Here is a 12,674-nt window from a genome sequence, read left to right as displayed (position 1 = left end):
GACTCTGATATTTACTATAAAGTTTCATAGATCTCGAATTGAAGATTCTATTCCAATGTGAGGAGAAAAATGTAATATTACAAATACCCCCCTCTTGACATAAAAAAATTTTACTGTTTGAAAATTTAAAGAAAAAAAATTACATTGACCCTAATGAAAATTGTTGAAAATTAAATTCGAGAACAGTAACAATTTTTTCTAGAAAAACATTACATGTCATCCTATAATATTGAAAATTATTATAAAAATTCATCAATAGTGTTTGTTATATGTTTCCAAACAATATTTCAAAATATAGAATATCAATATTACTTTTGATTTAGCTTTATAATTTAAAGGAAAATATCTCAACAGAAAGTTTAATATGTAAAGAATAGTTTTTGAAATTGCACATAAATTTAATAGATAGAAAAATTTAATTTTTATTGCATAAAAAAATTTAGTATGTTGAATGAAAAATTTATTATTTTTTTTATTTATTTTTTTTTTTTAAATGAATTGATGAATTGTTACATTTAATTTTCACATAAAATTTCAATAAATCAAAAAATGTTCATTTCTTTCACTATTGATTTTTCGCGGTTGATTTTATTGATGCACATTTTGGAAAACAGTCCGTTAAGGCACTCAGTATGATTTTCAGTTAAGTGTGACTCCAATGTGATGACGTTAGTGTTGGGCTGATCTGGATGCACGTAGTGTTGGGCTGATACTTGTAGTCGACTGATGCATATCAAACTCGATACAGGTGACATCTCAGTTAGCATTGCCTCATGCTTGTAGTAGATGGCTGCATTCCAAACTCGATACAGGTGACATCTCAGTTAGCATTGCTTCATGTTTGTAGTAGACGGCTGCATTCCAAATTCAATACAGAGTCACATAAATTTTGTATCATATTTGTAATTATACAATGTACATTTCAGGCTTGAAATGACAATGTAATTCGTTTTTTGGAAAAGAGATAGACGCTGCATACAGGATTAATTTAGGTGAGGATTAATTTAGGTAAGGTTTGGTTTTTTGATATTTTCAGCTTTCAAGGTTTAGATTTCTGCATACAGGAATAATTTAGGAGAGGATTTTTGAATCAATTCTTTCATGATACTGTGACTGTTATTCTGAATTCAAAGTTGTGAATGTGAACATGGATGGCAATTACCTCCAGGTAATGTAGTAGTGTTGAAGTTTGAGATACAGAGTCAGCAATAAGCATTGGCATTGCTATTGGCGTATGCTTTGGTGTCGGCTTTGGCATCGGCGTTGATATTGGCATTGGCGCAGATTTTGGCATTGGCGCAGATTTTGGCATTGGCGTAGCTATTGGCATTGGCGTAGCTATTGGCATTGGCGCAGATTTTGGCATCAGCACAGGCATCGGCGTTGATTTTGGTGTTGGCATCAGCATTTGCGCAGGCATTGGCGTAGCTATTGGCATTGGCATCAGCATTGGCGCAGATTTTGGCATTGGCGCAGGCATTGGCGTAGCTATTGGCATTGGCGCAGGCATTGACATCAGCACAGGCATCGGCGTGGATTTTGGCATTTTGGCGTAGTTATTAGTGTTGATATTGGCGTAGTTATTAGTGTAGGCATCAGCGTAGATTTTGGCGTAGTTATTGGTGTAGGCCGCAGCGTAGATGAGTCACACTAGTTCAAAAATCACCCAAATGTTCTTAACACTCTTCATGGCGTTCACTTGTTGCTGATTTCGAGATTCACATGATAACTATTTCAATGTTAATGTCTGTGCTGTACCTGTTATCTTAAAATGCTTATAAACTAAAAGAAAAACTTGATTAGGCTATCAATACAATCTAATACACATGAAAATTATTTTCAAATATTTATGAAATTGAAATTTGTTAACATCTTATTATACAGTCAGCAATACATAAATTGTGAAATATGGACATATCAATGATAAATTTTTAAAAAATTCATTTTCATCTATTCACTGTTCAATTATCAAAATTTAATCCATTCTTCAAAATAGAAATAGAATTTCATAACACCCTGTATCATTATCAAATTTGTAAAAAACATCAGATCATCACAACAAAAATTAATTTCAATATATATTTCAGTAATTTCAGACAATTGGTCTTCTATTCACAATCATTTCATAATATATCTGCATTTCATTATCATTTAATATAACATTTCATTTATAGCAAGTTCATTTCACATTTATGATTTATCATTCAGGGTCTCAAAATTATTCAGTTTTAATTTTGTTCAAAAATTGTATAAAAAGCAAATTATTTAATATTGTCAATCATCGTTTGTTGGATACTATAGTTTATTTCGACTCTTCAATGTTCTAAACACAAACTACATTTCATGACAAAACTTTACTATCAATCATTAAACAAGAAGCCATTCAAAACATCAATAATATTTTGCTTCAAAGGCAAACAATATTCATAAGTAATCTGCATCTATGGCAATCAACATTATTAATCATTATTTTTGCATCTATGGCAATCAACATAAGTAATCAACACAAAAAATATTATCTCATTACTGCCTCTCTAAGTCATAACCTCTGTTATTCCTTCTTTAGGCAATAATGGGTTTCCATCTCAAAAAACAATCACATACCAGCAAAATTCTAATCAACAAACCCCACTAAAAATTCTACATACACTCCAGCATCCATTTCAAACGATAATCAATCATATCAAAATTTATAGAACAAACAGTTTTAAAATTAAAAAAAAATATATTACAAAACACTTTAGAAAAATTTTAGCCTTTAACTCATTTCAATTGATAATATAACACAACGTTTTTATTCAATGAAAACATTATTATTCAAGCTAACTTTCATTAATACATCACATATATATGGCTACAGAATTCATTAATACTTTCAAATTTTGAAGTTTATTTATTATAATAACATAATTTATAATTTAAAGACTGTATAATAAGTACAAACATTTCAAGATTATAATACAAAGATGATCAAGATGAATAATGGGTAAATAAGTTCCCTAAAAAATACAAAAAAGAGAAATAGAAAACTGAGTGAATAAATTCCCTAAAACAATACAAAGAAGAGAAAGATTAATTATGGGTAATAAGTTCCCTAAAACAACACAAATTTCAAAATTAGTGATACATGATGAAAAAATATACCACAAGCAAACAATTATTTACACTACAATGGATAGATTTTAGAAAAGTTAAGTTTTATCAACAATTTAAAGATTAGGAAAATAAGCTACTATTTTAACTTCCAAAATTATTTCAGAAAAAAAAATACAAATTTAAATGACTATGGACAAGATTGGTTAAGATATGCATCATAGAAGAAATTTACTGAACATTACACAAAGACAGGAAAGAATTGAAATTTGAAAAGATTAAGGGCCAAGAAAATAGGTTACAGGAAAGAAAAAAGATACAATTATGGACTCTAACCATACACTGTGTAGCGATTATGCTATTCTGAAAGCAACTTGAAACAACCTTTGAATACTAACATATCAATGGAGACTTTGCGTTTTGTTTTCTTCAAGAACATGATTTTATTCATGGGTTCATTTGTTTCAACAAAGCCGTTTTGCCTACAAAAGTTAGTCATGTTCACTTGAGAATGCATAGCATGCATCTTTTCAATTCTCAGTTGAAAGTTGAACTCATCAACTTGACTCAAAGCAACATTCATTTTGTTTACATTGTTCCTAACCTCTACAGAAACCTGTCTCATGTAATTATTCACTTTGTTAATAGTTTTCCTAACCTTCAATGTAGCAATATCACTTTCATGATAGTTGACTTTCAGTGAAGACAACTCCCTACCTACTTCTTTACTCAATTCTACTATCTCATTAAGGTTGACTTTTTCAACAACAGTAACTAGGCCTACATTGTCAGAAACTTGAATGAGTTGATCCTGTATCTTAACACTACTATTATCATGCTTCAATTTGTTTTCATCTTCATGATTATCTTTCAATGTTTCATGTGCATTTTTCAATAGAAGGTTTATACTAACCTGCTCTAGTCTAATGCTAGTACATTCTTGCTTCATATCATCAAACCTAGCATTTTGATTTTTAAACATTTGGTCTAACTTAGCATTTTGCTTATCAAATTTAGCATTTTGCTCATAAAATCTAGCATTTAACTCATCAAACCTAGCATTTTGCTCATCAAACTTTTGTGTTGAGAATGCTATAAGATTCAGATCATTTTTAATGTTTGCCATTTTGTAATATGCACTGATTCATTAAAACTTGATCTCTCTTGAACCGATTCCCCACTCAGCAGTATACCATTCATAACCTATCAAGATATCTATCCTACTAATAATTTTTTATAACCAGGGATTTCATGGTGTACCATTTGGGACATATTTATTTTGTAATTCGGTCCCACCACAGGGGTAACATTTGCCGTGCTACCAATTTTTCCTTAATCGGTTGGAATAGCATTTAACACCTATTAACCTAAAGATAGTTGTCGGCTCCAATGAAATAGATTCTTGATAAATTGTGAATGGATCTATCGCCTATGAATGAGAAATCCAGTTTTCAGAGCAAATTAACTTATAATCTTCAGATGAATTCATACAAATACACAAAGAACTATATCTTATAAGCCTAATTTTTTAGAGTAACTACGAACTAAAATACTTATCTAGTTTACAGTTGAAAAACAGTGGCTATTGGCTTGAAAACACAAATAGCAAATTACGAACAAAATAGAACACTAAAATTTGTTTAAAACTCAATTTAAAACATTAATAAACGAAAATGATTCAGAGCAACATTTTACAACAACACACGTAGCCAGCCATTTTTCTAGAGAGGGCAGAACAGGAAAAACCTAAGTTACAAGTCACAGAGCCAACGCCTTGTTCGGTGTCGATTTTTACAGACACGTCACCAAAAAATTATAACTTACAAGTTTAGAATTCACATTCTACATCTGTTCTCAATAAAACTTTATTTTGAAACTGTTATTTTAAACTTTCATATATATTCTCTATTTAAATAAACTATTTATTCTGTTTCTCAGCCTCGGTGACACCATGGAACAATGCAACAATCATTTACGATAAAAAATTCTCCGTCGAAAAGTTTATCCGTCTATTGATGACTCTGATATTTACTATAAAGTTTCATAGATCTTGAATTGAAGATTCGATTCCAATGTGAGAAGAAAATGTAATATTACAACATAATAATTTTTTCTACAGAGAAAAATTAAGGTATGATGCCCTTATAAGTATAAGAAAATCAAGAATTTATTTATTTATTTTTCAATAATTATCCAGTATTACTCAACTTATAGAAAATTAACACAGGCTTAAGCCTAAATAAATCGTGATAAAAAATGAAATATAGGCCTGAATAAAAATATAGCAGATCGTATGGTACCTGAAAAAATTACGTCATCTTTGACTGAGGAATGATGATGCCCACAAAGTGCCTAGGCTTGTGCGTGTGGGTAATCGAGAAGATGTTCAAGAAGACATAAAAATATCAACATTTTGAAGAAAAATGCTGAAAATCCAGGTAGGTATATGTAGAAATTTTTGAAGAAAAATTGAATCTAAAGTTTGTCCATTAGATTGTTTATCATTGGTATTCTCTGAAATATTATCAACTATAGTGAGGTCCACGTTATAATGGCAGTAATTGATCAAAATTGGTGCAGCTATCCTTGTCTATCATTCAACGAAGCAGGTAGCACTATGCTTTTATAACTCTGCAAAGTTGCAAAATCTGTTTTAAACAATTTAGAAATTTAATTAAGGCAGAGAATCAGCAACGTCATTATCTCCTGCCATTATAACGTGCACCTCACTATAGAAATGATTCAATAAGGTTCAACTGTACCATGAGGATACTTTTCCTGAGGCAAAGAGAATCCAACAATCAAAAACACTTCTCTTTTATGGGCTACTTTTGTACAAATTAATAAAAACAATATAAAAAGTTGTAGTTCACTTTATTATTTTTAAGTTTTTAGTAATAAAGGATACTACACGTTTTTATATTGTTTTTATTAATCCAACAATCTATTTTACCTAACACTGTCATAATAGCTGAAATTGGTTGAAAGCGAACTTTGTTCTAATTAGAAAAACTCTTTTCTTTCATATTCTGAATGAAAGTTTGAAAAACGCAAGTGAATTCGCTTCTGATGAGATACTTCGATACATAATATCATAGAAAAAATATGACTAAGGTCATATCATAAATATATTACATAATTGTCATAGCTTTTTTAAAATTATCGTGAATTAATTGAATAACTACCCAATTTGAACTGAGTCTACTATCTACTATTTATATATATTTGAATTAAGAGAAACTATGATATAATCATATGAAAAAATGCTTCACTGATTATTGCAACAAGTTTTCTTCAAACTAAACAGATTGTTTTCATCCATGAAAATGTCCACATACGCTCAAGACTTGTGCATAGTTGATTGGCAAAATTGAACTTCTACATTTGAACTGAGTCGGCTCATCAATTAACAGAGAATTATTCGAATGTTGCTCTATCAACAACTCTAGGAAGTTGAGATAATTCTCAGGATGTTAATGAAATTTAAAAAATTGTATTGATTAAAAATTATGAAAAAAATGATTTTCTCTCAACTATGTTTACATTCAATTAACGTTGAGGCTATAGTGAAAGTAGTTAGTGGAATTTATATCAAAATAGCTAAAGTAGTGGAATTTATAGGCCTATCCAAGTGCTTAAATTGGAAAAAATTCTCTGTGTTGTATGATTACTGTTCATATGAAAGATAGTGGGTTGGAGAAGAAGAAGCCTGATTCATGATTTTGAAAAAATCCGCTACAGAAGAACCTCAAGCTCATGAAGAATATTTATTATCCTACTATGAACCAATTCCTCCCAATACCAGGCAAACTAGCAGAAAATAATAGTTGCTAAAAGCTACAAGCATTACCGTACACTTCAAAGATTTCTAATGAAAAAATGGCACAAAACCAAAAAAATAATAATCCGAACACTGAATAATACAATACAGAATTGAGAGAGAAGTGAATAAAAGATTGACAAGAAAGTGAAATGAAGAAATTCATAGAAAATTCAGATTTAAACTAAATTATTTTTACTTTATTTCAAGTATAATGAAGAAATTCATATAAAATTCAGATTTGAACCAACTCAGTCATGTGTAGATCACTAGGAATTGTGAAATATTTGCGTAATTAAATATTGATAAGTATTCAATAAAATTCACTAATTAGGCTATTATAAGGTAGATCATGAAACAATGAGTTGAATATTTGAAATTATTAGCAAATTCTCGAATAAATTTGAAAACATTGAAACTACTTGGAAAGCACTTTGCTCTGGAGTCTCAAATTGAATTTTACGAATTGATTACTCAAATCACAAATTAAGTTTTACAAATCGATATTTCTAAAATATCTGAATAAATTTTTCAAATTTATTACTCATAGTAGCTACATTCGCTCGTGGGAGTTGCTGGTCTCCTAACGGGCGCCTCCCCAGGTGGCGGATAGGGGGATGCCTCCTAGATATGGGTGGTACCCGGGAAATGAAATACCCGGGGCGGACCAAAACCAGCAAACACAACTGCTGCCTTGCAGACGGGTATCAGTGGATACTCAAAGGCTAAGGGAACAAAATCCTGAAAGGAAATTGGCTGCTGCCTTGTAGCTCGGCATTGGATTGTCAAAGGCTAGGGAAGGAAACCCGAAAAAACTACCTGGTTCCCCAGGTTGGGGGTCGGGCGAGGGGCCAACAACCCCTCCCTTTGAAGAAAAACACAGTTTCAGAACCTCACAATTAGCCTGGCAGACAAAAAAGGAAAAGAATGGGAAAGGATTTGAGAATATTCACATGGAATGTACGAACTCTCTACCGGGCTGGTGCAATGAAACAATTGATGGACATAATGAATGATTATACAGCAGATTTGATAGCTATTCAGGAAATGAGATGGACAGGGCAAGGAATGATGAAGAAAGGTAATTATGATCTTTATTATAGCTGCAATGAGAGAGATCATACATTTGGAGTAGGTTTTCTTGTTGGAAAGAGACTCAAGAATTTGGTATTGGACTTTAAAGCTGTCAGTAGTAAGTTATGTGTGATAAGACTCATAGGGAAGTTTTTCAACATGAGTGTTATCAATGTACATGCACCAACAGAAGATAAAACAGAAGATGAAAAGGACGATTTTTATGACTTGCTGGAGAGAACCTATGATGAATGCCCAAGACATGATATGAAAATTATAACTGGGGACATGAATGCCAAAGTTGGTAAGGAGGAGGTCTATAGTAGAATAGCTGGAAAAAACAGTCTCCATACAGAGAGTAATGAGAATGGCACAAGGTTGATCAATTTTGCTGCATCTAAAAGGATGGTTATAGGAAGTACACTTCATCCTCGCAAAAACATCCACATGGCTACATGGGTCTCTCTCAATGGAGAGACTTCCAATCAGATTGATCATGTCTTAATTGATGGGTGACACCTTTCCAGCTTAATCAATGTAAGGACCTACAGGGGAGCAAACATTGATTCTGATCACTATCTTGTTGGAGCAGTAGTGAGAGCACGCATATCAAGAGTAAGGACAATAAAGGGGTCTCCAACTACTAAATATGATGTAGCACTACTTAATAATCCTAACACAGCACAAACAGTTCCAGGAAAAAGTGAGTGCACAACTGAGGCTGGGAATGGAGGAGAATGAAGGGTATGATGGTTGGGGAGTTGGGGAGCATGTGTCCAAGCACTGGATGGTGCAGCAAATGAGATTCTTGGACATGTTTCTAGACAAAGTAGAGAAACATGGTCTCATGATGAATGTCATGAGATTTCTAAGAAGAAGAACAAGGCCTACAAAATTTTGCAGCAGCGAAGGACAAGAAGTGCTAAATTTGACAGTATTGAGAGACTGGCAGGGCAAACTGAGACAAGGAAATTTTATGCCATGGTGAATGATCAAAGAAAGGAGTTGATGCCAAGACCTGTAGTGTGCAGAAGCAAGAATGGCACTCTCCTGAGTGAGCAAGGAGCAGTGATGAATAGGTGGAAGCAGCACTTTCAAGAGCTTCTAAATGGAACCGAGGAGCCGCAGCCTGAATCCATGGAGCAAATAAATCCAGTTACTGACCAACAAGAAATGGAGGAGCCAACACTGGAGGATGTTGTCACAGCTATGAATGAACTCAACAACAACAGATCTCCAGGGAAGGATGGAGTTGGCTGTAATGTGAATGTCATCAGCATAAGCCAGTAATTGAATTGTCTTATTGAGCAGGATTCCTCTAGTGTCAATTTTGGAGTCTCGTATCACTTTCTCCAATGCCACATTGAAAAGCAGACTTGCTAAAGCATCACCCTGCCTAAGACCATTGTAAGACTGAAATGGATCCAATAGAAGATTCTGTACTCTTACCTAGCATTGGACTGCACTCATAGTCATTTTAACAAGCCTTATAAGTTTATGAGGTATTTCAAGCTCATACATGGCATCATACAGTTTCTTCCTTTTTACACTGTCATATGCAGCCTTAAAATCCAGAAACATATGAAAAGAGTTGACATTGTACTCTAACATCTTCTCCATTAGAAGTCGCAAGCAGACAACGTTAGTAGACAAAAGGTTTACCACTTACAGGTGTATGATTCAAAGTGGTGGGGGGAACGCCAGTGTGACGTCACGTGTAGTAAAAATGTGATAGAGTAACTACACTGAGCATACAGTTCATTCACTGTATCTTCAAAAATATATCGTCGTTTAATCTCCTCAAGATTGACCTAGAACTTAAAAATTCTCCATACTTATAGCGAATGAATCACCGATTCTAATGATGTTGTTAAATATTTCAAGTTCATTCAACTTGTATGAATAAAATGAAGTTGAAAGTTTTTCAAGAATCTAAAAACGTGACACGAAAAATTTAATAAGCTGGAAAAGCATTAGTAGACAACGTTATACTATTATAATTTCAGATTAACCCTTAAAAAATATTGATAAACCAATGCATCGCAATAAACCGATAAACCGATCCCAATAAATCCGATGAATTTCATCATTAGAGGTGGCTATGATTTCATTCATTGTGAATACACTGAGCACATGCTGGTATCGAGCACATATATGTTCTACGAGAATCAAAATATCTCATCCCCGAAATTCACAAGCTGATGTATAGCCAAACTACAAAATATAAACACGACCCAGAAGATGAAGAAACCTTAAGGGTTTGAAAGGGATGGTTAGGAGGTGGGGTTTTTGCTTTGATATGGCAAAATGCTTGTTTTATTCAAAATTTAACAACATTATTATTATTATTATTATTATCAACATTTTATGTTTTGATAATTATTGTGAAGCAGAAACAGAAAGTTTGCATGTCAGAAAATGTTTGTGTTATATAATTTGACTATAGGTCAACGTATGATTTTCAAGAATGCAATATTCTGCCTACTCTGTACTACAGCCTACGTCACGGCTGCAGTTCCCCCACTCCAATTGCATTTCAACGAAAATACTATAGATGAGTGACCAACCTTCTGTCTACTAACTTTGGCAAGCAGAATATTTGGTCCACTGTGGATCTTCCTGCACGAAACCCTTCCTGGTAGTCTCATAATAGATATATATTGCAATTATTCAACAGCTTAATTATTCGAAACACAGCAATGTATCTAGAGCATGTAAGTCATTTTGTTTTTAGTCGTGGCGTTTAGAATGAAATAAATGGCGATTATTAAGCAGCACACACTCTAGTCCACTATTTATCGACGGCTGTTGGATAACGCAATGATTATAACAGCTGATTTTTATTTCTGTGTGTGGCCAGCTCACAAACTTTCTCCCATAAGGATTACATGTAAACTTTGAAGGACCGTAGGAAAGAGTCCTGAAGTCGGATTATAAATTTGATAGGCCATAAACCTGGTCTTGAACATAACGAACACAACTAAACAGAAATCATCAAATTCGGTGCACACATAAATAAGTTATTGAACGTCAAAATTTGAGGCTCGATTTTTATTTATATAAATTACATCTCACAAATTTAATTTCCAATCATCTATCATTTTTCAAATTGTATTATATTTCAATTTCATTCAGAATTTTCTGGAACTAATAATAATTACCGTAGTGTCTAAAATAGCTACTGTATTCTATTGTATATTAATAAATTGAAAGTTCAAAACTCATTAATGAAATTATGTAATCATGACCATGGCCAATATCCTCTGAACCAACTCTCTTTGACTTTAGCACCACCTGAAAATCATAGATATGAATGTTAAGTTACTCAAAATTTTGAAATTTGAAAAAATCAATTATTGCTGAGTGTTGTAAGACTAAAATCTTTTCGTCCAACAGAGACTGCATTACTGTTAACCATGATAATATTTGATGATAATGTATTCTCAATAAATAAATAAATGAATGAATAAATAATTACATAAATAGATAATACACTATTATTTTGAAATATCGTCTATAGCATGTTGCAAAGTCAGTCAGTATGATAGGAAGCAATCATTGTCACTTCTCTTCTTCCACCAGCTTCTACAGTATACAGAGTGCAAGGAGTAACAGCCGGAGACCGTTGATTACACATGGAATTCTCAACAAATCATGTTCAGTAGAATGTTCTTATATCAGCAGTGGCGAGCGGTCAAATGAAGCAAGTGAAGCACTGCTTCAGTAACGAAAACCCCCAATAATTTAATTTGAATCGTGCGAATTATCAATAGTATAATATGAATTATTAGAATATAAGTTGATTATAAATGCTCAATATTATCAATGATTATCAATTGCTTAGATTTGAATGTCAGCGCCTCACCGCCCAGCTGCTAGTTGGTTGAATGGTGAAAGGAAGCAGAGCTCGACCTGCTTCATTATGCTCTTGCTACGATTTGGTTAACATACAGGTTGGGGGAAGTGGGAGTGGTAAACATTGGAATAAGCTAGCAGGGGTCCAGCTAAGAAGATAGCCGATCTTGGCCGAATGTGATTTCAATTTCCGAGCATTGCCAACCTGACAAGTTGACAGCGCAAAGCGATCTATTTTCTTATAATAATATTCACTGATAATAAAGATTAACAGACAATCTCTACATAAATAATTCATTCCAACAATAAAGATGAATATTTATATACAAAAAATTGAAGACTTTGAACCAATAAAATTAAAAATCACGATAAAACATCTGAAACAGTTCTCATTTCTGTCCATGTTCAGTTCAGTTGGCATTGGTAATTTTCAATCTGTACAACTGCGTCGACTGCTTATGAGAAAGTTTATTTATCTAGTGCAACGGTTGTAAATCAAATAATTAAGAATGAGTTGATATTTGTAGAGTGAGTTGATATTTTGTGAAGTTATAGTTTAATTAGGCTATACGATCAATTAGCCTATTAATATTCTATTAGGCTATAATACATTAGGCTTATAGTTTAATTAGGCTATTTAGTGTGAGAAAGTTTGTTTATCTAGTGCAATGGTTGTAAATCAAAAACTTGAGAATGAGTTGATATTTGTTGATGAATTGATATTTTGTGAAGTTATAGTTCAATTAGGCTATAAGATCCAGGTATGTCTTGTGTAATTAAAAGTCTTCTGGAACGTCCGTTTTCCTCTCGTTCTTTTGAGGAGAAAAAATAC

The 12,674-nt window shown here is 32.8% G+C and overlaps 1 protein-coding gene across 2 annotated transcripts in view; it reads right to left on the bottom strand.

Moving 5' to 3' along the window:
* The window catches only part of LOC111053061, a 220,868-nt gene that overhangs the window by 51,489 nt on the left and 156,705 nt on the right, over positions 1 to 12,674 (bottom strand). Inside the window, exon 6 of one of the 2 annotated variants that reach the window (XM_039438299.1) lies at positions 11,031 to 11,281. The exons of the other annotated variant lie outside the window; for it this stretch is intronic. The gene's annotated coding sequence lies outside the window, so the exon portion shown is untranslated. Of the gene's footprint in view, positions 1 to 11,030; positions 11,282 to 12,674 lie in introns of those variants that run through there. 2 annotated transcript variants of the gene reach the window in all.

The sequence above is a fragment of the Nilaparvata lugens genome, chromosome 11 (assembly GCF_014356525.2).
Source record: "Nilaparvata lugens isolate BPH chromosome 11, ASM1435652v1, whole genome shotgun sequence".
Lineage (NCBI taxonomy): Eukaryota > Metazoa > Arthropoda > Insecta > Hemiptera > Delphacidae > Nilaparvata > Nilaparvata lugens.
This window is presented reverse-complemented; position numbering and strand designations above follow the sequence as displayed.